Source organism: Mirounga angustirostris, unplaced genomic scaffold (assembly GCF_029215605.1).
Source record: "Mirounga angustirostris isolate CCGP_5_RB_7025 unplaced genomic scaffold, mMirAng1.0.hap1 SCAF_8, whole genome shotgun sequence".
Taxonomy (NCBI): domain Eukaryota; kingdom Metazoa; phylum Chordata; class Mammalia; order Carnivora; family Phocidae; genus Mirounga; species Mirounga angustirostris.
In genome coordinates this window covers 24,431,903-24,458,591 of record NW_026991716.1, presented here as the reverse complement: position 1 = coordinate 24,458,591, position 26,689 = coordinate 24,431,903, and the positions used below count along the sequence as shown (strand labels likewise).

The 26,689-nt window shown below is 40.1% G+C and overlaps 1 long non-coding RNA gene across 5 annotated transcripts in view; it reads right to left on the bottom strand.

Moving 5' to 3' along the window:
• LOC123837512 (uncharacterized) overlaps nucleotides 1-26,689 on the bottom strand; it is a 50,076-nt gene that overhangs the window by 5,645 nt on the left and 17,742 nt on the right. The window contains exons 2-4 of one of the 5 annotated variants that reach the window (XR_010413538.1): nucleotides 14,783-15,174; nucleotides 12,841-13,053; nucleotides 6,862-6,981 (exon numbers count right to left, since the gene is read on the bottom strand). This is a non-coding gene — a long non-coding RNA (uncharacterized LOC123837512). Of the gene's footprint in view, nucleotides 1-6,861; nucleotides 6,982-7,837; nucleotides 7,955-12,840; nucleotides 13,054-14,782; nucleotides 15,175-26,689 lie in introns of all 5 variants that reach the window. The other 4 variants (XR_010413535.1, XR_010413537.1, XR_010413536.1 and 1 more) reach the window with 4 other exon arrangements.

Here is a 26,689-nt window from a genome sequence, read left to right as displayed (position 1 = left end):
CCATATTTGTTTCTGTTTCTTCTGGTGGCAACACCCTGATTTTCCTTTGGTAATCATGCCCTTTCACCAAGCCATGTGGTCTTGATAGGGGTGACATCTCAGTACCCAGGAGTGGCACCTGACCGACCTGATCGATCAGTGTTCCGTGCCCGAGACAAGCCAAGCCAGGCAATGAGATTGCACTCAGGAATTCACTGATCTGGGAAAGAGGACACTTGTTTTGCTTCTGGACTTGGACCTGTGACCATGTAAATCGGCCAAAGGCCATGACATAGAGAGCATTGGCCTGCAGGTGGAGCCAACACTGAGGGAATCTCATCTCTGCTGTATACAGAGACAGCTTCCTAAGGACAGCCTTTGAACACCTGGAACCATCTTTGCCTGAAGCTGAAGTTTCTTCAGTTCTTCAGTCATGCAAATACATCGCCCTTTTTCTTACATGGTTTTATAATAATTGCAATTAGTACAATCCTAAAGAATCCAACAAGCACGGTTAGTATCTCCATGAAAATATGAAATACTCCAGGGAAAAGAAAACACAAATTCATTTTGGAATCTGATTACAATGACATAAGAACATACCTAAAGGCATATAAGATTAGAATAAAGTTTATACTAATATATCACATTCTTTTCCTCACCAAATGGGTTAAGTATATAGTTCCTGATGAACAAAGAAGATGGAGAATCTGCCCTTGTGGAGACCTAAGGGAGGCAGCAGAGGGCAGGACCAAGTCCTGAGTTCAGGCCCAGTTCTGCCAGTAACTGACAGAGTAGCCTTGAACAAGCTGATCAAACTATTTGGGCCTTAGTTTCCCCATCTATGAAAAAAGGGGAGTCTGGCTTCCAAAGTTACCCCACCTGCTGTGCAAGATTCCAGTAGACCCTTAGTCCTGTCAAATTGTAATATTTTTTCCTGAGGTTCCAGAAACGGTCTGAAATACTGTCTGGGATCCCCAGTGGTCCTGGGGCTGATCCAGACTCAGACTGATATGTCTGATTTCTATTTGTCTCTCACTGTTTCTTTCCATAAAGTGGGATGGATGCTTTGAAATGTAAATCCACTCAGTTGTTTGTTTCATTAAAATGTATTAAGGACAAAGCTTATCAGGAATCTGATCCTGTGTCACTTGAATTCCTGTAGCACTGATGGAAGGACTGTATTTTGTCTGATTTCTCCCAGCATGAGCTGGCGGTATGGAAGATTTTATTATTATGTCCTTTTTACAGATGCGCAAACTGAGACTTACAAAGTTGAAGTAACTTGACTAGGGTCCCACCACTGCAAGGGAAAAGCTGAGACTCAAACCAAAGCAGCCTTTTTCAGACTTTGTGCTCAGAACCATTCAGGTTGGGGAACTCCACCCAGGGGGTCGGAGTTGGGGGGAAAGCAGCACTGAACAGAGGCCATTTTAAAAAATGACCCTCAAAGACCCTAGAGAGGAGTTCATAGTGGGAAAAGAAGTCTAAGCTGAGGCCTTCTGCTCAATAAAAACCTAATGTTTTTTGGGTCAGGGATTCTTTTGCCAAGTGTCTGGTTGAGGTTGAAAACCCGACCTAGACTTTCATTTCCTGCTCTGTGGCAGATAAGATTTCTTTTTTTTTTTTTAAGATTTTATTTATATGACAGAGAGAGACAGCAAGAACAGGAACACAAGCAGGGGGAGTGGGAGAGGGAGAAGCAGGCTTCCCGCTGAGCAGGGAGCCCGATGTGGGACTCGATCCCAGGACCCTGGGATCATGACCTGAGCCGAAGGCAGATGCTTAACGACTGAGCCACCCAGGCGCCCTAGATGAGATTTCTGAAGAGCCCTCCTGCAGTAAAACTTCTAGAGGCCAGACAAATCACAACAAACACACTTTTTAAAAAATCTAAATTCAATTAACATATAATGTATTATTGGTTGTAGGGGTACAGGTCTGTGATTCATCAGTCTTATATAACACCCAGTGCTCACTACAACACATACTATCCCCAATATCCATCACTTAGTTCCCCCATCCACCACCCCCCTCCCCTTCAGCAACCCTCAGTTTGTTTCCCAAGATTAAGAGTCTCTTATGGTTTGTCTCCCTCTCTGGTTTCATCTTGTTTCATTTTTTCCTCTCTTCCCCGATGATCCTCTGCCTTGTGTCTTAAATTCCACATATCAGTGAGATCATATGATACATGTCTTTCTCTGATTGACTTATTTCGTTTAGCATAATACCCTCTAGTTCCATCCATGTTGTTGCAAATGGCAAGATTTCATTTTTTGATGGCTGCATAATATTCCGTGGTACATATACACCACATCTTCTTCATCCATTCATCTGTTGATGGACATCTAGGCTCTTTCCATAGTTTGGCTATTGTGGACGTTGCTGCTATAAACATTGGGGTGCAGGTGCCCCTTCTTTTCACTACATCTGTATCTTTGGGGTAAATACCCAGTAGTGCAATTGCTGGGTCATACAGTGGCTCTATTTTCAACTTTTTGAGGAACCTCCATACTGTTTTCCAGAGTGGCTGCACCTACTCGCATTCCCACCAATATGTAGGAGGGTTCCCCTTTCTCTGCATCCCTGCCAACATCTGTCGTTTCCTGATTTGTTAATTTTTAGCCATTCTGACTGGTGTGAGGTGGTATCTCATTGTGGTTTTGATTTGTATTTCCCTGATGCTGAGTGATACAACAAACACACTTTTAAATGCATTACTGAGATTGTCAGAGACTAAGGGAAATGTTCAAGTGTATCCCCAGCCCTTTCTCTCCCTACCCCCACCCACCAATCTTGCCCCACAGCAACAAAAAAACCAACTAGTTGCTGATAGCAGGATGATGAACAAATGCAGAGCCTTAGGCTATCTCAGGGTCAAATGCTGATTGCAGTACCCTAGCGAGAAGGAGCAAGAGACCAGAGTTGGGTCTGTGCAACCTGGGCAGCTGTGCTGAGACCTTACATAAATGGGGCCACTTGTGAGACGGTGGGTAGAAGATGACATCTGCCGGGCGCCTGGGTGGCTCAGTTGGTTAAGCGACTGCTTTCGGCTCAGGTCCTGATCCTGGAGTCCCGGGATCGAGTCCCACATTGGGCTCCCTGCTTGGCAGGGAGCCTGCTTCTCCCTCTGACCCTCCTCCCTCTCATGTGCTCTCTCTCTCTCATTCTCTCTGTCTCAAATAAATAAATAAAATCTTAAAAAAAAAAAAAAAAAAAGAAGATGACATCTGCCTTTAACGGGAGACAGGGGGCTAACCTGTCTATCTCCATCTCAGCTCTGGGCTGAAAAAAAACAACTCTCTTGTACTATAGGATTTGGGAATGGAATTTAATCTACCCACATTTACAGAGTAGGGGAAAGCTATATAAATAAAGTGGCCCGAAATGATGAGAACCTTCAGTTAGGGAAGAAGTAAATATAAATTTGCCCTGGAGAAAAACAAAAAAACATCATCTCACTCCTGTCAGGATTCTCCCTGATTACAATCAGCCTAGTATAAGCCCCCCAAAATTGCCAGACACACGAGGAAACAAAATGCCACGGCTGAGAACAAGCAGAAACACCAACCAATAGATTTTATCTCCCATAGTTTCAAATATCAGCATTATGAGATACATAATGCAAAATAACGAAGTATAAATCTTAATTTTTTTTATTTTTTAAAGATTTTATTTATTTGTCAGAGAGAGAGAGAGAGAGTGCGGGCACAAGCAGGGGGAGCAGCAGACAAAGAAGCAGGCTCCCCGATGAGCAAGGAGTCCGATGTAGGACTCGATCCCAGGACCCTGGGATCATGACCTGAGCTGAAGGCAGAAGCTTAACCGACTGAGCCACCCAGGTGTCCCAGTGTAAAACCTTTAAAGAAGTAAAAATGGAATCAAACACTGAACGATATAGAAGAGACATTCAAAAGTGACCAGATAGATTTGAAAAATCAGTGGAGGTTAAACAGTAGATTAGACATAGATGAAGAGAGAATTAGTGAGCTAAAAGATAGATGTGGACAAATAAGGAACGAAATGGAAAGGATGAAAGATAGACTCACTAGGCATAAAGAAGAGAGTAAAAAGACCTGCCATATTTTTAATTGGGTTTCTTGAATGAGAAAATGGGGAAGTATCATAATTTCAAAATCTACAATATCTGCAAATGTCCCAGAGTTTATGAAGGATATTAGTACCTCTGATTTAATAAGTACCACATGTCTCAAGCAAGCTAAATAAAAGAAAACCTATACACAGAATAGCATCATGAAACTGCTTAACACAAAAGAAAAATGGAAAGAACAGACATATCACCTATAAAGGAACAACAACTTAAGTGACAACTGATTTCCCAATAACAGCAACATAAACCAGAAAATGATGAAATAGTATCATCAACACATTGCAAAAAAGATAACTATAAATCAAAACCTCTATTTCCATTATTAGAGTAAAATAAAGACATTTCACAAAATCAAAAAATACAGTTTGTTGTGAACAGACATTACTAAAGGAATTTCTGAAAGTTGCATTTTTTTAGAAGTGCAATGACTCAGAAAGAAGGAAGGAAGGCCTGAAATACAATAGGAAATGGGGAGCAAGGAAAATGGCAAACTTGGGTTAATCTAGACAAACAATAACTATAAAATCAATAACCATACTATCTGACTCATAGGGTTAAAAAGCAGATAGAACTAAAATGCTTGACAAAAATAACATATAGAGAGTAAAATCTAAATTAAAACAGCCAACTTTAGAAAATGTACCATGTAAATCTGAGCATTTACACATTTTACTACCCACTAAAAAATAATTAACTATAGGTACCCACATCAAGGTGTATACATCTCATAATCATGAGTCGAGTTGGGGGAAAAAGTCACAAAATATCACTTAAACTAAGTATAAAAACATGCCAAATAAAAAATTATTTGGGGATACATACTGAAATGGTAGAATTATAATGGAATATTCAGCATAGTCATGATGGGAAGGGACAAAAAGTTCTTTAAAGGTGTATTAATGTTTGTTAAATTAGATGGTAGTTACTTGCTTATTCATTTTACTGCCCTTTAAGTCATATTTATATAACACTTACTTTTACATATGTGAAATCGTTTGTTTTTAAAAAGTAATAATAGTAAAGTAATCTAAATCCTTATTGTTGTAGATGCCAACTGCCCAGGCGGGATGCTCTGCACTGGGGACAGTGGCTGAGGGAATGGAAGCTGAATGAGTTGTCCCTTAGGAGCCCACTGCAGGGAACCCGAGGACCATGAATGCTCTGAACCATCCAGGAACATGACCATCCCAGCGAACAAATGTCCGTGAGGCCATGCAGGTCATAAACTCAGCAGTGACCCCAAAATATCACGGTCAGAAGCACCAGTGCTGGTGGACAGAGCTGACTTTCCAAGTCTCTCACGTCTCAAGGTTTGGAAGCAAAAACCCTGAGAAAACCCCCAAGGTTCTTGTGTAATGTAAGGGTAGTGGGCGGGGGGAGCCTAACTAATAAGGGCATTTAGGGACCCATGGGTTAACTGGAAGAAAATGAAGGCTTGGTGTGCCAAGCTGGTGCAGGCAGATGACTCTAGCCAGGTGCATTTGAGGTAGGGCTGGCTCTCTCCAGCACCTCTGCGTGGGCTCGGGCAGCAGCTGCAGCACGGCCGACCTTTCTTGGCTCCTCCTTGGCTGGGAAGGGCCACGTCGGGAAATGAGGGGTTAGGGCAGGCGGATAATTCACAGCTAACAGAGGTTCCTCCTTTTCGCAATATCCAAATTGGAGCCATAAAATCTTCACGGGAAAAAAAAAAAAAAAAAGGACAAATTCCTATTCTTCGGAGAATGGCCTGAAGCTGATAATTTTAGCATTACGTATATATTCCCTTTTTAGGGCCTGAACAAATCCTACAAAATCAGGGATTTATTATTTTAATTGTAGTTGCTCTGGCTCACACTTTAGTGTTCGGCCTTTGTTGCAACCCATCCCGCACAGAAAGCGTCTGCCATTTTCGCCTTCCAGAAGGATGAAGAGTCTCACAGGGACTTCTGAAATGCTAGTGCTCTGTACCAGGGGTGGTGAGGTGCAGGACATAAGCAGAGCATGTGAGCCATCACCAGTTTGGATTCCTCTCTGCTGCCTGTATCACCACCCAAAGCAGAATCAGTCTCAGGCTTGCTGAATCTTAGGTCAGTTCTTTCCACGGTGGTTTGAGTGTGGGCTTGGAGAAGAAAACATAACTCCGTTCTTACAATCAGATTGATATTTATCAGGGTGTGGTCATGGCTAAAGGCAAAATGTTAGAGCCCCTGTCATTCAGCATAGAGCATGAACTCCATTTATTTTTCCAAGAACAGGGTTAAAATCTCTCACCCAAAATAACCAAATTATATGAGACTTTTAATAAAGTTTGCTTGCTTCATCCTGATAAGACATGATTTATTCCACTCTATTTTCTAATTGTAAAATCCAGTGAAAGTGAACCTTGCAAATTACCACTTTAAACAATATAAAATGATCACTCTTTTTAAGAAGTATGCACTAAAAACCTTACTTCTCTGCTTTGAATATGGTGATGCACTTAAATACAGTATTTGCTAATGGTTTTCTTCTTCCTTGAATCATGGCCAAGAAGAATTTTTTTTCCCAGAAAGTTTTATTTTCTTCTTCAGATTTAGGTGAGAAAGTGCTCACCTGGGGAAGTAAATGACAGGGATAAAAGGTGCAGCCCAGGGAATAGAGAACATGGTATTTAATAGCAAGGTGCGGTAACATGGTTGCTACACAGCACGACATAGAGAGTTGTGGAATCACTATGCTGTACATCTGAAACTAATGTAACATGGTGTGTCAGCTGTACTTCAAAAAAAGTAGGAAAAAAGGAAAGTGCTCACCATCTCTGTGCACCAAGAACCCAGGTCTTTCAATGGAGCCTTGAAAAAGTGGCAGTGGATGAACTCAGCAAGCAGGGCTACTTCATCGCTGTTTCTGATCCGTATGCTGTGGCTTTTGAGCTGAAGGTCACAAGGAAAGATATTGCTGGTGAGCTACTAGATCAATGTTTTAATCCCCTATTCAAAGGTTACCTTTTTTTCTTCATAGGAAATCAACTATGGCCATATATTGAATGCCAACATAAGGACCAGGAATGGGGTTTAGGGGAAGGAACTAATGGTACCCCCTTAACATGTCAAAGTTACCAACAGACACCCATAGTCCGAGGGCAGACAAATGAGCCTTTTGAGCCACTGCCCAAGAGATAACCAGATGAGCTTACGAGCCTGAGAAGTTAGTCAACATTACTAGACTCTACGAGTCCCATTTGGCCCCAAAATTTGTATTGGTTTTTGCTTTTCTCAAAGAGTCTTTCAATGTCCAGTATAGATATCTAAATAGAATAAGTGTACAAAATATTTTTGATTGATTACTACATTATCTGATATCACTAGATAATAAGTCGTAAGTTACCAAAAATAATTATACTGAGAGGTTTTCTCATAAATATGCTCTTATACACCATCATTCTTTCCCTCTCTTTTCCACCCAAACAATAGTAGGCTGAGAGACAGAGAGAGAGGTGGCAAGTAAAGTTTAAAAACAATTAGGACACCAGGACAGATGCTAATTTTTCTTCCCTCAAGACAAATCAGTATTTAAAAACTTTTTTTTAAAGCTTTATTTATTGCAGAGAGAGAGCAAGAACAGGGGAAAGGGTAGAGGGAGAGGGAGAGAGAATCTCAAGCAGACTCCATGCTGAGCATGGAGCCCGATGCAGGCCTCAGGCTCACAACCCGGAGATCATGACCTGAGCTGAAACCAAGAGTCAGTTGCACCACCCAGGTGCCCCAGTATTTGAAAACTCTTACATACACTGTAGCCTAGTGGTTTGATCTCCAACACTGTACAGATTTGTGTCTGAGTCCCAGTTCTGCCACTAACCCTGACATCAGGCAAGCACCTATCTTCTCAGTGCCTCAGTTTCTCCATCTGTAAGACATAGATCACGGTGAGCTAATGGGGGTTATGCACATGATTTAAAAAATGTTTTTATGCCAAAGGCATTTAGTGTAGTATGCTCTCTGACGTGTAGTATGCTCAGGTTCAGGGTGGATAACTTACTAACTTTGGAGCCCACATGCATGTTCAGGGAACAAATCAAAGTAGTCCTCCTTTCAGTCATGATGACATTCCAGCTCTCTAGTCTACAGGGAGGCAGTTCTGTGGACACTTCTCTGTAACATCATGGGTCCTAGCCATCCTTGCGTTCCTCCCATTACTAGCGCCTGGGTTCAGGTCCTTATCACCTCTCACCTGGAATATCCCTCCTGGGACAGATGCACAAGTCATTCATATTTAAGTGTTCTCAGCCTCTTTTCCATAAAAGGCTCTCATCTTTATCCCCAGAGCTTTATACCAGCCTCCATGCAGAGCAGACTGCCAGGTGAGTGCCCAGGCTTGTGAGGTGCCAAGAGAGGAAATGGGAAGAAGGAGATAGGCCCCAGGGGCTGAGGGTGGGAAGAGCTGGCTTTGGAGTATGAGAAACTCCACAGTGGAGTCAAAAACTACTCACACAGTATCTGTGAAGCTCCAAATACTATTCTAAAAACTACGGATGCAAGAATAAGCAAGATAGAATCCCTGCTCTCCAGGCGCTCACCTTTAGGGAGTGTGGATTGCTGAAGAGAAAGAACTGCCAAGTTGTGTTGCTATTCCCTTTAGCAGTTTTGGAAGCACAAGGGAAGACTGGAATTGCTTTTTATTGTTGTTTCTTAGAATATGAGACCCTCAGGTTTCATAAGGCTGGGCCACATGCTGCCCTGGAATTTTTTATTATATAGTCATCTCTGAACTGGTTGCCAGACCTCCCACCTTGCCCTTTTCTACATTGCTACCAAAGGATGTCTCTAAAACACAAATCTGATCATGCTCTAAGTTAACCTTCCAGCTTAAACGCCTTTCATTGTTGCCCTTTGCTTCCAGAAGAAAGTGCAAGACTTTATTGATAGAGCCCTACCGACCCCTGGTCTGCTTTCTTGTCACAGCTCCCTACCCATCCCGTGGCTGCCACAAACTCAGGCAGAGCCTAGCCCTGGCACACACAGACCTCACACTCCAGCAGAGTGTTCTCAACACAAACGCTTTGCCCACAGTGATCTTGTCCCTGCCATCTCTTGGACTCTCCTCTCTGGAAAAGCGTAGGCATCCTTCAAAATTCCATTCAAGAACGCCCTGTCTGGGAAGTCTTCCTGACCCACCCTAAGTGGAGCTAATCTCTCCACCCTCCCAGACTTGCTGTACTACTTAAATACACATATTATTGCCTTGGGTTTTGATTATTAATTCTGAATGATTCTGGCTGAAATCTCGGTTTTCCAGGGTTGATTAGACAGTTATAACTGGTTGAGCAGGTAGCATCTTTTTTCCCCACATTGTTCCATATATTTTGGTTCCTTTTATCCATTTGTTCCCCCTCACACACTGTGCACCTCATGAAAATGGGAACCAGGATTGGAAACCCCATGGTGCCCAGCGCATACTAGAACTCCAAAGAATGAATGCATGTAGAATCAAAAAGAGACAGGAATATTTCTAACCCTGTCTGCTGGGGATGATCTCTGATTTGCATGAGCTGCCGGCTGAGCTCGGGAGTGAGAAGACCTAGGTGTGGCATATTTCTCCCCAAGATCTCTCTGCAGCCCCAGAGTCTTCAAGTATGAGTTGAAGCAGATGGAGGCTATAAGAAGAGGTCTCTGGTCAGAGATATGATTGAGGAGCAAGAGAAGATTCAGGAAGCCAATTCTGGTGATATTTCAAGTTTGTTTTTTCTCCTATTTAATATGTTTAATATTTCTTTTTTTTTTTTTTTAAAGATTTTATTTATTAGAGAGAGCACAAGCAGGGGAAGCAACAGGCAGAGGGAGAGAGAGAAGCAGACTCCCTGCTGAACAGAGAACCCGACGCGGTACTCGATCCCAAGGACCCTGGGATCATGACCCGAGCCAAAGGCAGACGCTTAACTGACTGAGCCACCCAGGCGCCCCCTAATATGTTTAATATTTCTTAATATCGCATAAGCCAGGTATCTTCAGAATGCAGGGGGTGTAAGTGCCACACACAGACTTAGCAAAGGGCACCAGGGAATGGCACTCACATCACACATCTGACTGCTGCAGCCAGAACTGCACGGAGCACAAATTGTAAATGCCGAGGCTCCAGGCTCAGTATGGCTTGAGGGCCCTTTGTCCCCGGTGGTGGCTCCAGGACGTTCTCCTCATGTCATCCCTGCTCCTTCTGTGGGCCAGGCTGCCGGCCAGCTTGGACCTGCCATTGCCAAGACGAGATTATCAAGGTCACTTAGGTTCACAACAAGCAATCCACCTGACAAGTCTGGAGAATTGAAGGAAAATCCTCATTGTCTTTGTTTACGCTGATGATTGTCACATGCTCTTCTTTTGTTTGGTTTTAACATGGTTCACAAATTGATCGGGGGTCTGAGTGAGTCAACACTTTCCCAAAGTATTGATTCTAATCACATGGCTTGGCCGGTTCCGAGTGGTGACGCCGCTAACTGGGTACCGCAGGGTCCTCAAGCACTGTGTGCCTATGTCTGCAGAAAGTGATTGGGGCTCCCAAGACCCTCTGGATCCACACTGACACAGAGTGAAGCTCCTAGACCTGACCATTTGATGCTCCCGAGTACTGTGGTCGCGACTGGAGCGGGCAGAGACAGCAGGCTGTGCGTTTGCTTCCCTCTGGTGTCAGGTCCTGGAGTGAGCCTCCGGACTCTGTCCTCTTACACTGGATGCATGGGTGCCTTCCAGCTTCACTCCCAGACTGTTCCTGGACACCTAGCCCAGAAGGTAAGCTCATTTTTTCATTGAACACTGACCATAACCATGGCTAAAGTTTATAGAATGCTTACTCGGTGTTGCTCACTGGGCAACAGACTTTATAGAAGTGTGGCATTTAATCCGCACAACAAGTAGGTACCATTAGTAGTATTCCTGTAAAAGGTGGGGGGTGGGGGATCCATGCTGGAGAGAAAGAAAACGGCCTAGTTAATGAGTTTCGGAGCTGGGATCACAGCCCAGATCTGCTGCCAAAGAGTGCAGGCTCCTAACCTTTGTGCCGCACGGCCTTCCTCACTGCAGATGAACTCTGAGATATGTTCAGATCCATGGCCCTCACCCGCAAACAGAGGTGTGCCTGGCCTGCTCCCAGGATCAAAGCTGTAGGCTGGGCAGTGTAAACACTTAGGTGGAGGCCTCTGTGGGCATACAAAAAAGTCTCATACAAGTATATAAACACAGTATAGGAACATTGCCTTTAGCATGGGTCAAAACCATAACACTTTAGAACCTTACTCAGATCAAGTCCAGGATGGTCAGCAACATATTATTCCAGGAATAGAAAAGGGAAAGACAGTTTTGTACTCTGTCATGGGCTCTCCCTTCACTGGACCCTTGATTTGTCCTGTGCTTGAGCAGAGAACGGACCTTACAGAGCCAGTGCCCAGCATAACTACCCACAGTCGTCCTTGAACACCATATAAAGAGGCTTTTGCAAGGGGATCACATTACTATGACCACATAGGACACGGCCCCCATAGGACAGGAGGAGGAAAATAGCCCAATTTATGTTAAACCTGTCTGATCTGCTTGGTGAAAGAGGTTGGCTGGATTGATTCTGAGTAATTATCAGTTCATGTTTAGATAGAATAAAGATGAGCTGTGTCCAGGGTTTCCCACCAAACTCAAGGGTTCATTTCTGTTTGGTTCACTGTGTCTCTTTGGTGTTGCCATGGCTGGGGCCCTCGGTGCTGGTTCAGCGCACCAGCTGTCCTCAAGGGCTGGTTGGACAGGATGCTTGTGAAAGATTTTCTTTCGAGCTACCAAAATGCTGTCAATCTGACTTCCTTCAGGTTTGTGCTCAGGAATACTTGGGTTAGAAGTTCCATGAAAATTTAGATTTCCTAAAGTTTTTTTTTTCATCTTATCAAGTCAAACCTCCAATCTATTAGATATGTTTATTTTTTATTCCATAAATGTTTATCAAGCAGTTATGTGCAATGCCGTACCTTAAGAGCCTACAGATGGGGACAACACAGGCCACATTCTAAATGAATTGTTAAACTAGAGGGGCACAGACTCATACACAAATAACTATGACACGTGGCAGGGAATGTCACATTTGTCTCTGTCCTTGGAGGACACTGATTTGGATTTGCCCTCCAGGGTTGTTATCGAGCCTATTGGATGTCACTTCTGCTCTTCACCCAATTATTACTTTTTCTGAGGATAAATTAGCCTTCTGTTGATTCATCACGAAAGGAGCAGCAGAGATGTCCACCCAAGCAGGACCCGGGGGAAACTAGCGTCACTCCCTGTGATTCCTGCAGGGATTTAAGCCCTGGGATTCTCTCGTACAGCTGTGAGTCCCTGCATCCGACCTTCCTCCACTTCCTGCCCCACCTGCCGCAGCAAAGTGGCAGCCACTGGGCCCTTAATGATCAATCATTAGTTAGTAAGAGCTGATTGAGGAGGTGCCTGGGTGGCTCAGTCGTTAAGCGTCTGCCTTCGGCTCAGGTCAGGATCCCAGGGTCCTGGGATCGAGCCCCGCTTCGGGCTCCCTGCTTGGTGGGGAGCCTGCTTCTCCCTCTCCCACTCCCCCTGCTTGTGTTCCTGCTCTCGCTATCTCTGTCAAATAAATAAAATCTTAAAAAAAAAAAAAAAAGAGCTGATTGTGAACAGAGAGAGAAAACCAGGCTTGGGGGATGATAGGCTGTCTTGCCCTAATTGTTCTCTCTCTGGCTGTGTGAAAAAGCTTGAGGCTGAACCGTGCCTCCTAACGAGGCCCCCCGAGAGCTGACTCACTGAATCCTTTTGGATGGAGTCGAAGGCAAACCTTCTGCACTCTGCTTTCCGCTGTGTGGATGAAGTTGCGACGCAGGTGGTGGATACCAAGGAGAGTCCGGTGTCTCAGGGTGTCTAAAGCAAAGTGCACTTATCCTAGAATTGCTTTCATGAAGGATGGTCTTACAGAACACAGGGCAGAAGAGAGGCGTTCTTTGTCGGCGCAGAACGTGCCTGCTTAGAAAGGAGGTGGGTTAATGGTTCTACGGACTGAAACTCATGCAGAGTGAGGGCGCTTTAGGCTCTTCACCACAGGAACTGGCTTCTCTCCTTACTAATGCTGACACCAGGATTTGTCCCTGTCACAATCAGAAATGAAAACTGCCTTACAGGAAAATTGCTTTACAGAAATCAAAATTGCTTACTTACTTTGCTTACTTACACAGTTGTTTACTTACAAAGTTGCTTACATTACTTACAGAAATCAAAATTGCCTTATTTACAGGTGCGTTACTTACAGGAAAAATTGTATATCCAGCATGTTTTGACCTTACACTGAGGGGGAGTTTGTTTTTAGCTAACTGCCAATCCTTCTGGAAAGGCTTTGGGGTGTTTCTCAGAGGACTTGTGAGGGGGCAGCTTCTAACCAGTTCTTCTCTTGTCTTTTCTTTCTTTTTTTTTTAGATTTTATTTATTTATTTATTTTAGAGAGAGTGCAAGCAGGGGGAGGGTCAGTAGGAGAAGGAGGGAGAGAATCTGAAGCAGGCTTCCCGCTGAGCACAGAGCCTGATGCGGGGCTTGATCTCAGGACCCTGCGATCATGACCTGAGCGAAACCAAGAGTCCGATGCTTAACCCCCCAGGCGCCCGCTCAGCAGTTATTTTCGGACTGACTTCAGCACTGTGTGCCGCTCTTCCGTGGAGCTGAGGTCTTCCCGCCTCAGAGGAGTGTTGCTCCCGAGGTTGCGTCAAAGGAAGGCAAGCGGCGGTAGCACTGGGGGCCCGGAGGCTGGCAGGCTCGGGGGAGGAAGAGCCCACCCTCTGCCCACCTCCTTGGGACTTCGGAAAGTAACACGCAGTCCACTCAGCCCACTGAAGTCAGATGGGACTGTAGTTAAATAAAACTTACAGAAAAGTTGGCTGAATAGACTTAATGTGCCCATCATCAAGTTATTACCTCTTGGCCCCAAATGCCACCTCTCATATTTGCTGCAGGATGAACATAAGTCCCTTAAGCATTTCTCCTCTGGAGCAAGCATGATGTTAAGCTTCCTTGGTGGAGGGCTCTGGCCAGGACAGAGGAAGAGGCTCTGAGGTGCTTTATTGTGAGGGCCGCGGCCCATGGTGTGGCGTCAGGACCCCTGTGTAGCGGGCCCAGCCACAGACCAGACACACTGCCAACTTGCAGCCTTGGCCGGGCAGACCCCGAGCACAGTCCCCTCTGCAGGGAAAACAGAGGCCCCTTTTGCAGATGCTGCCCATTTGCCTGCACCCCCAGGATGGCCTGTTGCTCTCCCAGCAACTCCAGTTCAGCTCCAGCGAGAGCAAAGCAGTGAATTTCTTTGCCATGTGGGGACTGAGCCATACTTTCCCCAACAGGTCTGAACCCAAGCACTATGTGTCTCTCTGTGGCACTCTCTCCCAGCCCAAAGGAACCTTACAGAGTTGTCTTCGATTTTATGTTCACTCTTTTATCAGAGTTCACAATTCTTTATATTAAGCTCCTGTTTGCCCTACTGTGTGCTCTCTATCTCCTGATTAGACCCAGATGCTATATTTAATAATGTGCAGAAAGGTTTCATAATAAGTAAGTAACCCAAATGGTAAATAGCTCTCATGAATTGGTATGTTTAATATTTTACAAAATCAAGTCTTTCTAAGTCTTCAAAAGCTACTCTGAAGATACCCGGATTCAAATCCCTGTGATACAATTTGTGCTTTTATGGAACGTATTCTCCACTTACGATTATTATTAATCATAGAGCTGTATTTTCTTCTTCTTCTCCTTCTTCTTCTTTCTCCTTCTTCTTCTTTCTCCTTCTTCTTCTTTCTTCTTTCTCCTTCTTCTTTCTCCTTCTTCTTCTTTCTCCTTCTTCTTCTTTCTCCTTCTTCTTCTTTCTCCTTCTTCTTCTTTCTCCTTCTTCTTTCTCCTTCTTCTTCTTTCTCCTTCTTCTTTCTCCTTCTTCTTCTTTCTCCTTCTTCTTCTTCTTCTTTCTTCTTCTTCTTCTTCTTCTTCTTCTTCTTCTTCTTCTTCTTCTTCTTCTTCTTCTTCTTCTTCTTCTCCTCTTCCTCCTCCTCCTCCTCCTCCTCCTTCTCCTTCTCCTTCTTCTTTTTGAAATCATACCTAGTATATTTTCTGACCACAATGGTACAGAAGTAAAGATCAACAATAAAACAAAGCTGGAAAAACTATGATGTAAATATTTAATGTGTAAATATTAAACAACACACTACTGCACAAGCAATGGGCCAAATAAGAAATCAAACAGCAAATCAAAATATGTCTCAGAACAAAAGAAAAGAAAACACAGTATTCTAAAATCTTTGGGAGGCAGCAAAAGCAGATGTTATAGTGAAATTTATGCTATCAATGCTTGTATTAAGAAAAAAATTTCAAATAAACAACTTAACATGACACTGCAAGAACTAGAAAAAGAAGAAACTTAGCTGAAATTTAGTAGAGGAAGAAAATGACAAAAATCAGAAATAAATAAAATAGAGAACAGAATAAACAATGACATAGCACTGAAAGTTATGACTAGTTTTTCCCAAAAAATAAAATTGGCAATGCTTTAACTAAACTAAGAAAAAAAAGAGAGAAGACTCAAAAACCAAAATGAGAAATGGAAAACAATACAAAAGATACCACAGAAATATAAACAATTATATACTAACAATTCAGATAACTTAGGAAAAAAACCCAGATAATCCTAAAAACAAAGTTACCAAGTTTAAATCATGGACCTGGAATCCAAGAAATAGGAAATCTTCTTAGACCAATAACAAACAATTCAATAACAAAGTTGAATTAGGAATCAAAAATCTCCCAGCACAGAAAAGCCCAGGACCTCATGGTTTCAATGGTGAATTCTACCACACTAAAAAAATAATTAACGATAGTTTTTATCAAAATCTTACAGATAATGGAATAGAGAGAACTCATTCAAAATCATTCCATGAGGCCAGTACTACCCTGATACCAAAGCAGGATAAAAACAATACAAGAACAAAAACAAAAATGTCCAGTTTGTCTAAGTATTGCCACTGTAACTTTCTTTTGACATCCATTTGCATTATAAATGTTTCTCCACCCCCTCACTTTCAATCTGCCACTGTCTTTAGGTCTGAAATGAGTCTGTGGTAGGCTATATTTTCTTCTATTACTATTTTTTTCTTTCAGGAAGTAATGGGACAATTTATGAAGAAAATATTCATTACAGTTAATATTTTAACTTCATTCTTGAGAATTTATCCTAAGAAATTATTTTAAAAATCACTAAGTTATAGATTTTTTTAAATGAAAAGAATCATAAATATGGGTTTGATTAAGCAAATTACGTTGTATCACTTTGATGTAACATTATACACTTAACAGAAAAATTATGTGTTGTTATGCACAACCTATAAAACCTGGTCATGGAAAGTGTTGCACACAAGAAATATGTAAACTAGGACTACATAATTGTCAAGAGCTGTGCAGGTTCTAGGATTTTACCCTACTTATAAGCTAACAAGTTAGTCTATTACATCCTATTTCATGGATGCTGACAGAAGACATGAGACTTCTGGACCAGAGACAAAGGACTTCATTCATTACTCATAGCAAAAGCAGCAGGTAGAGCTTATCATATTATTTTGTGTTGGTTCCCCATGCCACCCAAGTCCCATGAACGCAATGCAAAAGACCCTTCATGGATGCCTTCACAACCAGAGGATTGCAATTTGGGAAAAGAAAACTGAGCTTGGGGGATTCACTGCTTTTACAGAAAGCAGAAACAAGCTTGCTCTTTCCTGGGGAGAGATATTAACTCATCCACTGAGGCTGCCCACTGCAAATATAACCCCGAGAAATAGCCCAGACAAAGAGCATTCAAGCATTCTTGGCATACTTGGCAGGAACCTTCAAGGAGCTCAACCTTTGATGGACTGCCTTTCCCGACAACGAAGTATAAACTAGGCATAAGCCATGAAGACTGAAAAAGGCATGAAAAAATAAATATAATTTTGTTAGTGTGGTAATATTTTCTTTAGGATTGTTCTGTGCTCTTGTCATCTACATATATATGTATATATACATGTATATATTCACATACAAACATTGGGCAGAAAATGCAGTCCAATATCAGTTTTCAAAAAACTAAGGAAGATAATTCTCCCCTCTTCCTGCTGCTACTATCTTTGTTTCTTTCCTTTGTCAGAGATGGCTCCCAAATTCTCCCTGTCCTTCCCACAAATCATAGGGACTGTAGAGGGGGCTCTTACGTCCATCAGGCATCACTTATCTGTGAATAATGATCATTTGTACTTTCTTTTTCAATTCTTATACTATTTTTGCCTTTTTTTTTTTTTTGTATTTAGGGACACCTCCGATACAGTAGATGGGCACCCTTATCTTGTTACTGATCTTAATGTGAAAGCTTTTAAGGACTCACTATTAGTATGATGAATAGTTATTGAATTTATCAAATATTTGTATGCATATATTGAGATAATCATGTTTTTAATTTTTATCTGTTAATAGTAAATTTTAGTGATTGCTTTCCTAATTTTAAACTAACGTTGCATTCCTGGAAAACTCCCTTTGGCCACTATGTATTATCTTTCTTACATCTTGATGAATTCTGTTTGCTAGTAGTTGGTTTTAAAGTTTTACCTTTATGTTGATGAGTTAAATTAGCCTATAATTTTCTTTCTCCTCCTGTCTGTATCAGATTTTCATATGAGCTTAATCTCAAAAAAGTGAGTTGGGGAGTGAAGCCCCTTCTCTACACTATGTATTAACTTTATTAAGAATGAAATCATTTGGGCGCCTGGGTGGCTCAGTTGGTTAAGCGACTGCCTTCAGCTCAGGTCATGATACCAGGGTCCTGGGATCGAGTCCCGCATCGGGCTCCCTGCTCTGCGGGGAGCCTGCTTCTCCCTCTCCCACTCCCCCTGCTTGTGTTCCCTCTCTCGCTGTGTCTCTCTCTGTCAAATAAATAAATAAAATCTTTAAAAAAAAAAAAAGAATGAAATCATTTGCTCTTTGAATGAAATCATTGGCTTGGTAAAACTCTCCAGTAAAACAATCTGGACATGAAATTTTGTTTGGTTTTATGGTTCTGGATTAGATAAAATAAGTGCAACCCACCCCATCTCTCCCACTGAATGTAGCATAAAGCCTGGAAAAATGCTTAAAACAACTATTACAAGAGTCTAAAAAGTAAATAGTAGCAGGTGGGATGGGGAAGACCAGAATTAATAGTACTACCAACCTGACAGTGATTTTGCCCTTTTCTCCCCCCTTCAGTATCCCTCAGCCTGAACTCAACACAGCCTAAAATTCTGAAGTAGGCATAGGTTGAAGACAGAAACATCTCCACGAGGAGCCCTTTATTTCTGACTTGACTGGAAGGAATGGGAATTGTTAATGTTCAGGGAAAGTGTGAAATCCCCCATTTTTTTCTTTTTTCTCTGACAATCCAGCCTACAAGCAATCCTGCAATGGTGACAAATGGAGCCTGCAACTGCCAAGACCCTGAAGAAATAAAGCATCCCTGTCCAATCAGTGGCACTGTGGTCCCAAGAAGTTGGGGCCAAATCCTGTTGCTTTCTTTTTCTCTCTGTTCTCCAATTTCTTGGCTCCAGACAGGGGTGCACTTGGAGAAGCGTGTGGCAGAATGGGGCAATTAAAGCCCCAGCTTCCTGTCTGCAGACTGGAAATAGAAGTCCCATAGAAACAGAAAGTACTGGGGAGATCCTGGAGAGGCAGAGGGAAGCACAGGGAAACCATGCCATAATGTTGTGTTTGAACTCCTAAGCTCACCTTTAAGCGGCAGACCTGTGGATCTGATCCCAACCAGCATACTAAATACTTTGGGAAATGAACTAAGATAGACTACTACTCAGATCACGGACTGGCCCCTGGGTGGCATACACATGAAACAGATCCAAACAGCACTGCAAAGGATTTGAGAACTGAAACAACATAGGAACCACAGCCCACTGAAAGCATATTGAAACTAGTGGCCTGAACCTAACTGTATTGATTATCTGCTAAAACAAAAATAATAACATTCTTTGTGAAATTTAAATAAGACCCAGAATTTCATAGCATAATCTTCAAAGTTGCCAGAATACAACCCAAAATTACTTGGTATTCAAAGAACCAGAAAAATCTCAACTTGCATGGGAAAAGAAAATCAAGAGATGTTAACACCAAGATGACACAGATGTCAGAATGATCTGACAAAGACTTTACAGAAGCTGTTATAAAACTGCTCCAGTGATCAATCACAGATACTCTAGAAACCAATAGAAAAGTAAAAAGTCTCAGTAAATAAATGGTAGATATAAAAAGAACCAAATGGGTATTTTAGAACTGAAAAATACAATAACCAAAATACTATCTCAGTAGCAGACTGGGAAGAGAAGGAGAAAAGTCAGTGACTTTGAAGATAGGTCAATAGAGAGTATCCAATCTGAATAACAGAGGGAAAAAATGATTTGATTTGATTTGATTTTTTAAAAAGATTTAATTTATTCATTTGACAGAGAGAGACATAGCGAGAGTGGGAAAGGGAGAAGCAGGCTTCCCACCGAGTAGGGAGCCCAATGCGGAGCTCGATCCCAGGACCCTGAGATCATGACCTGAGCCGAAGGCAGATGCTTAATGACTGAGCCACCCAGGCGCCCTGAAAAAAATGATTAAAAAAATATATATAGCCTCAAGGACATAACCTGTGGTACAATGATGAAAAGTCTAAGATTGGCGTCATTGGAGTCCAGAAGAAGAGGAGAATGAGTACACTGCTAAAAAATATTTGAAGAAAAAATGACAAAAACTTCCCCAATTTAGTGAAAGATATAATGCAACTAATTCAAACCTGAACAGCATAAACTGCAATTCATAATCACACTATTGAAAACTAAAGACTAAAAAAAAAAAAAAAAAAAACAAAAAACTTGAAAGCAGCCAAAGGAAAAAATGTATTACGTATAGAGGAACAACATTTCAAATGACTGCAGATTTTTGATCAGAAACCATTTACCTCAGTAATAGAACTAGAGATTGAAAATTAGCAAGGAGATGAAATAACTGAAAAAATATCATCAGTCAACTGGATCTAATCTACACATATAACACTCCATCCAACAACATCAGATTACACATTCTTTTCAAGTATACATGGGACATTAACTAAAATAGACCATATCCTGAGTCATAAGAAGTTTGAAATAAATCATACCAAATATATTCTCTGAACATAATGGAATTAAACTAGAAATCAATAGAGGAAAGATAAAAGATCACTAGACACTTGAAAATTAAGGAACACACTTATAAATGATCCATGGGTCAAAGAGGAAGCCTTGAGAGAAATTAGAAACTATTTTGAATTGAGTGAAAATGAAAATCCTACATATAAAAATGTTTGCAATTCAGGTAAAGAAATGCTTAGAAGGAAATTTTTAGCATTCAATTCTTATATTAAACATAAAGAAAAGTTTTGAATCAATCTAAGCTTCCATCTTAAGAAATAAAAAAAGTAGAGCAAAATACACCCAACAGAGCAGAGGGAAGGAAATAATAAAGATAGGAGTAGAAATCTATGAAACTGAAAACAGAAAACAATGAAAAAAATTACTTAAATCAAAGCTGGTCCTCAAATATCAATAAAATTGATAAATCTTAGACTGATGAATCATAAAAGGAGAAGACAAATTATTGATGTAATTATTAAAGAGGGGATATCACTACAAACCTGTAGACATTAAAAACTAATAAACCAATAACATACTGTAAGCATCTCTATATACATAAACTTTAGATGAAATGGACCAATTCTTTGAAAATACAAACTACTAAATTGTGCCCAAACTGAAATAGACAACTTGAATAAAATCGAATTTATAGTTAAAAGCCTTCTGAAAAAGAAATCCCTAAGGCCATGTGGTTTTACTAGTAAGTTCTACCAAACATCTATATGATAAAAAATATCAATTCTACACAATCCTTTCCAGAAAATAGAATAGGGAGCATTTCCCAACTTATTTTATGAAGCTAGTACTATCGTGATAGCAAAAACAAAGACCGTATAAAAAAAGAAAATCTTAGACCACTGTATCTATAGACCACTATACCACTACATGTTTTTGTAACATAAATGCAAAAGTCCTCAACAAAAAATTAACAACTCATAGAATAAAAAAGACAAGAAATACCAAGTGTTGCAAGGATGTGGAGAAAAAGGAACCCTCACCCACTGTTAGCGGGAATGTAAATTGGTGCAGCCACTGTGGAAAACAGTATGGAGGTTCCTCAAAAACTAAAAAATAGAAATACCATATGATTTCCAGTAATTCTGCTACTAGGTATTTATTTAGCCAAAGTAAACAAAAACACTGGGTGCCTGGGTGGCCCAGTCAGTTGAGTGTCCAACTCTTGATTTTGGCTCAGGTCATGATCTCAGGGTTGTGAGATTGAATCTTGTGTCAGGCTCTGCACTGAGTGTGGAGCCTGCTTAAGATTCTCTCTCTCCCTCTCCCTTTGCCCCTCCCCTGCTCTTGCTCTCTCTCTCTCTAAAAAAGAAAAAGAAAACAAAAACACGAATTTGAAATGGTATATGCACCTCTATGTTTATTGCAGCATTATATATGACAGCCAAGATATGGAAGCAATCTAAGTGTTCATCCATAGATAAATGGATAAAGAAGATGTGGTATATGGATATCGATATAATGGAATATTAGTCATAAGAAAGAATAAGATCTTGCCATTTGTGACAACATGGATGACCTAGAGAGTACTATGCTAAGTGAAATGTCAGATGGAGAAAAGACAAATAACCATATGATTTCACTTACATGTGGAATCTAAAAAATAAAACAAATTAAAAAAAAGCAGAAACAGATTTATAAATACAGGGAACAAACTGATGGTTACCAGAGGGGAGGAGTTGGGTGGGGTGGTCAAAATGCATGAAGGGGAGTGGGAAGTACAGGCTTCCACTTATAGAATGAATAAGTCATAAGGATGAAATGTACAGCATAGGGAATGCAGTCAATGGTATTGTAAGAGCATTGTATGGTGATAGGTGGTAACTATACTTGTGGTTAGCATAGCATAACATATAGAGTTGTGGAATCACTATGTTGTACACATGAAACTAATGTAACATTGTGTGTCTGCTATACTTCAATTTCAAAAAATCAAAATATTAGCAACTCAGATCCAGTAAAATATAAATAACATGACAAAGTGGGGTTTATCCTAGGCATGGAAGTCTGGTTTAATATTTGAATATCAATGAATGTAATCCATAATACATTAATGAAGAAAAACATAGATCATATTTATTGACACAGAGACAAAATTTAATGTCTATTCACAAAACAAAAAACAAAAAGCAAAAAATCCCATAAACCTCTCAGCAAGCTTGGAATAGAAAGAAATGGTTTCAATCTGATAAAGAGCATCTAGAAACCTATAGCAAGCCTTATACTTTCCCCATGAAATCAGGAATAAGGCAAGGATATCCACTCTACTACTATTCAGCATCATACTGGAAGACCTAGTCAGTGCAATAAGACAAGAAAAAAAAAGCTATACACATTGGAAAGGAAGAAATAAACCTGTCCCTATTTATAGGTTATATGATTGTCTAAATGAAATATTTCAATGATCCTACCAAAAACATCCTCTAAAACTAATAAGAGTTTGGCAAAGTCACAAGATCAACAAGCAAAGACAAATTGTATTTTTATATACCAGCAATGTACAATTGTAAACCAAAATTAAAATAAAATTTATGATAGATACAAAAATGGAGTAATCTCACAAAACATGTATGCAATCTCTGTTACAAACTACAAATGGCTGGTAAAAAGTTAAAATGGTTCTAAATAAATAGAGAAACACACCATACTCACAAATTAGGAGAATCAATATTGTGAAGATGTCAATTCTTCCCAAATTTATACATATGCTTAATACAATTCCAATCAAAATCTCCAAAAAATTTTGGTAGATAGAGACAAGTTAATTCTAAAATTTCTAGAGAAAAGTAAAGAAGCTAGAATAGTTAAAATTTTTGAATAAGCATACAGTTGGACCCATACTATCCAATTTTAAGACATATTCTAATGTTACAGTAATAAAGTGTGGTATAGCAAAGGAATACATATAAGATCAGTGAAAGAGGAGAGAGGAATAGACTCACACAAGTACAGCTAACTGATTTTTTTTTTTTTTTGGCTTTTAAAAATTAATAGACTACAGGTTAGATTTATAGAAAAGCTGAACAGATAGTACAGAGTTTCCATATACTCCATGGACACAGTTTCCCCTATTATTATCTTACATTAGTACGGTACATTTGTTATAATTAATGAACCAATACTGATACATTATTATTAACTAAAGTCCATAATTTATTCAGATTACCTTGGTTTTTATCTAATATTCTCTTTTCTGTTCCAGGATCCCATCTACAATATCATGTTACATTTAGTTGTCACATCTTCATAGGCTCCTCTTATCTGTGATAGTTTCTCAGATTTTTATTTTTAATGACCTTGGCAGTTTTGAAGAATACTGGTCAGGTACATTGTAGGATGTCCCTCTAATGGAACGGGCCTGATTTTTTAAATATTGTTTAGGGGCGCCTGGATGGTTCAGTCAATTTAGGGTCTGACTCTTGGTTTCAGGTCAGGTCATGATCTCAGGGTCATGAGATTGAGCCCCACGTCAGGCTCCATGCTGGGCGTGGAACCTGCTTAAGATTCTCTCTTTGCCCCTCTCCTGCTCTCCCTCACTCTCTCTATCAAACAAATAAATAAATAAAATCTTTAAAATCATGATTAAATTGGAGTTATGGGTTTGGGGTGGAAGATCACAGAAAGAAAGTGCTATTTTCTTCACATCATATCAAGGACACATAGTATAAATATGACTGATGTTGTTGACCTTGATCAACTGGATTAAGTAATTAGATTCTATTTTCTCCCTTTTTATGCTGTATTATTTGGAAAGAAGTCACTTTGTGGATCTCACACTTAATGAATGGGAGTTATACTTCCCATCCTTTAGAGTGGAATATCTACATAATTTATTTGGAATTTTCTGCATAAGACATTCATCTCTTCTCCTTTATTATTTATTTATTTATTTATCATTTATTTGTATCAATATGGACTCAAGGATATTATTTTATACTTTGGTTATCATCCAATTATGTTATAATCCAATTCATTAATTTTCTTGCTCAAAGTGTTTTAGCTTTGGCCATTGGGAACTCTTTTAGAAACTTATAAATCTCAACACCCCAAACCAAGTAATAAACAGTTTATATATTTTGGATACTAACCTTTACCAGATATGTCATTTACAAATATCTTCTCCCATTCTGTAGGTTGCCTTTTAGTTTTGTTGATTGTTTCCCTCACTGCGCAGAGGCTTTTTATCTGATAAAGTCCTAACACTTCATTTTTGCTTTTGTTTCTCTTGCCTCAGGAGACTTATCTAGTAAGAAGTTTCTACAGCCAATGTCAAAGAGATTATTGCTTGTGTCCCCCTCTAGGATTTTGATGGTTTCCTGTCTCACATTTGGGTCTTTCATCCATTTTGAATTTATTTTTTGTGTATAGTGTAAGAAAGTGGTCCAGTTTCATTCTTTGGCATATTGCTGTCCTGTTTTCATAACACAATCTGTTGAAGAGACTGTCTTTTTTCCATGCTTTGTTGAAGATTAGTTGACTATATAGTTGTGGGTTCATTTCTGGATTCTCTATTCTGTTCCATTGATCTATGTGTCTGTTTTTGTGCCTGTATCATACTGTCTTGATGACTATAGCTTTGTAATACAGCTTGAAGTCCAGAACTGTGATGCCTCCAGCTTTGCTTTTCTTTTTCAAGACTGCTTTGGGTATTTGGGGTCTTTTGTGGCTCTATGCAAATTTTAGTATTGTTTATTTTAGCTTTGTGAAAAATGCTGGTGGCATTTTGACAGGGATTGCATTAAATGTGTAGATTACTTTGGGTAGTATAGACATTTTAGCAATATTTGTTCTTCCAATCCATGAACATGGAAGTTTTTCCATTTCTTTGTGTCATCTTCAATTTCTTTCATTAGTGTTTTATAGTTTTTAGAATACAGATCTTTTACCTCTTTGGTTAGGTTTATTCCTACATATCTTATGGGTTTTGGTGCAATTATAAGTGGGATCAATTCCTTGCTTTCTCTTTCTGCTTCTTTATTATTGGCGTATAGAAATGCAACAGGTTTCTGTACATTGATTTTGTATCCTGTGACTTTACTGAATTCCTATTTCAGTTCTAGCAACTTTTTGGTGGAGTCTCTTAGGTTTTCTATATAGACTATCATGCCATCTGCAAATAGTGAAAGTCTGACTTCTTCCTTGCTGATTTGGGTGCCTTTTATTTCTTTTTGTTGTCTGATTGCTGAGGCTAGGACTTCCAGTACTATGTTATAAATAACAGTGGTGAGAGTGGACATCTCAGTTGTGTTCCTTACCATAGAGGAAAAGCTCTCAGTTTTTCCCCATTGTGGATTATATTAGCTGTGGGGTTTTTTGTATATGGCCTTTATTATGTTGAGGTATGTTCCCTCTAGCCCTTTGTTGAGGGTTTTTTATCATAAATGGACGTTTACTTTGTCAAATGTTTTTTCTGCATATATTGAGAGGATCATATGGTTCTTATCCTTCTTTTTTTAATTAATGTGGTGTATCATGTTGATTGATTTGCAAATATTCAACCAACCTAGCAGCCCAGGAATAAATCCCACTTCATCATGGTGAATGATTCTTTTAATGTATGGTTGGATTCAATTTGCTAGTATTTTGTATCCCTTTGTATCCCTTCTTTGAATGTTTGGTACTTTGGTTATCATCCAGTTCCCCAGGGAATCCATCAGGCCCTGGACTCTTGTTTTTTGGGAAGTTTTTGATCACTGCTTCAATCTCGTTACTGGTTATTGGCCTATTCAGGTTGTCAATTTCTTCCTGTTTCAGTCTTGGCAATTTATGGGTTTCCAGGGAGGCCTCCATTTCATCCAGATTGCTCAGTTTATTGGCATATAGTTGTTGATAATAATTTCTAATAATTGTTTCTATTTCCTTGCTGTTAGTCGTGATCTCTCCCCTTTCATTCATAATTTTATTAATTTGGGCCCTTTCTCTTTTCTTTTGGATAAGTCTGGCCAGTGGTTTATCAATCTTATTAATTCTTTCAAAGAGCCAGCTTCTAGTTTCATTGATCTGATCTACTGTGTTTCTGGTTTCTAATTCATTGATTTCTGCTCTAATCTTAATTATTTCTCTTCTAATGCGTGGCTTAGACATCATTTGTTGCCTTTTCTCTAGTTCTTTAAGGTGTAGTTAGTTGGTGAATTCGGGATTTTTCTATTTTTTTGAGTGAGGCTTGGATGGCTATGTATTTCCCCCTTAGGACCGCCTTTGCAGTATCCCATAGGTTTTGGACCAATATGTTTTCGTTCTCATTGATTTCCATGAATTGTTTAAGTTCTTCTTTGATATCTTGGTTGACCCAAACATTCTTGAACAGAGTGGTCTTTAGCTTCCAAGTGTTTGAATTTCTGCCAAATTTTTTCTTGTGATTGAGTTCCAGTTTTAGAGCATTGTAGTCTGAG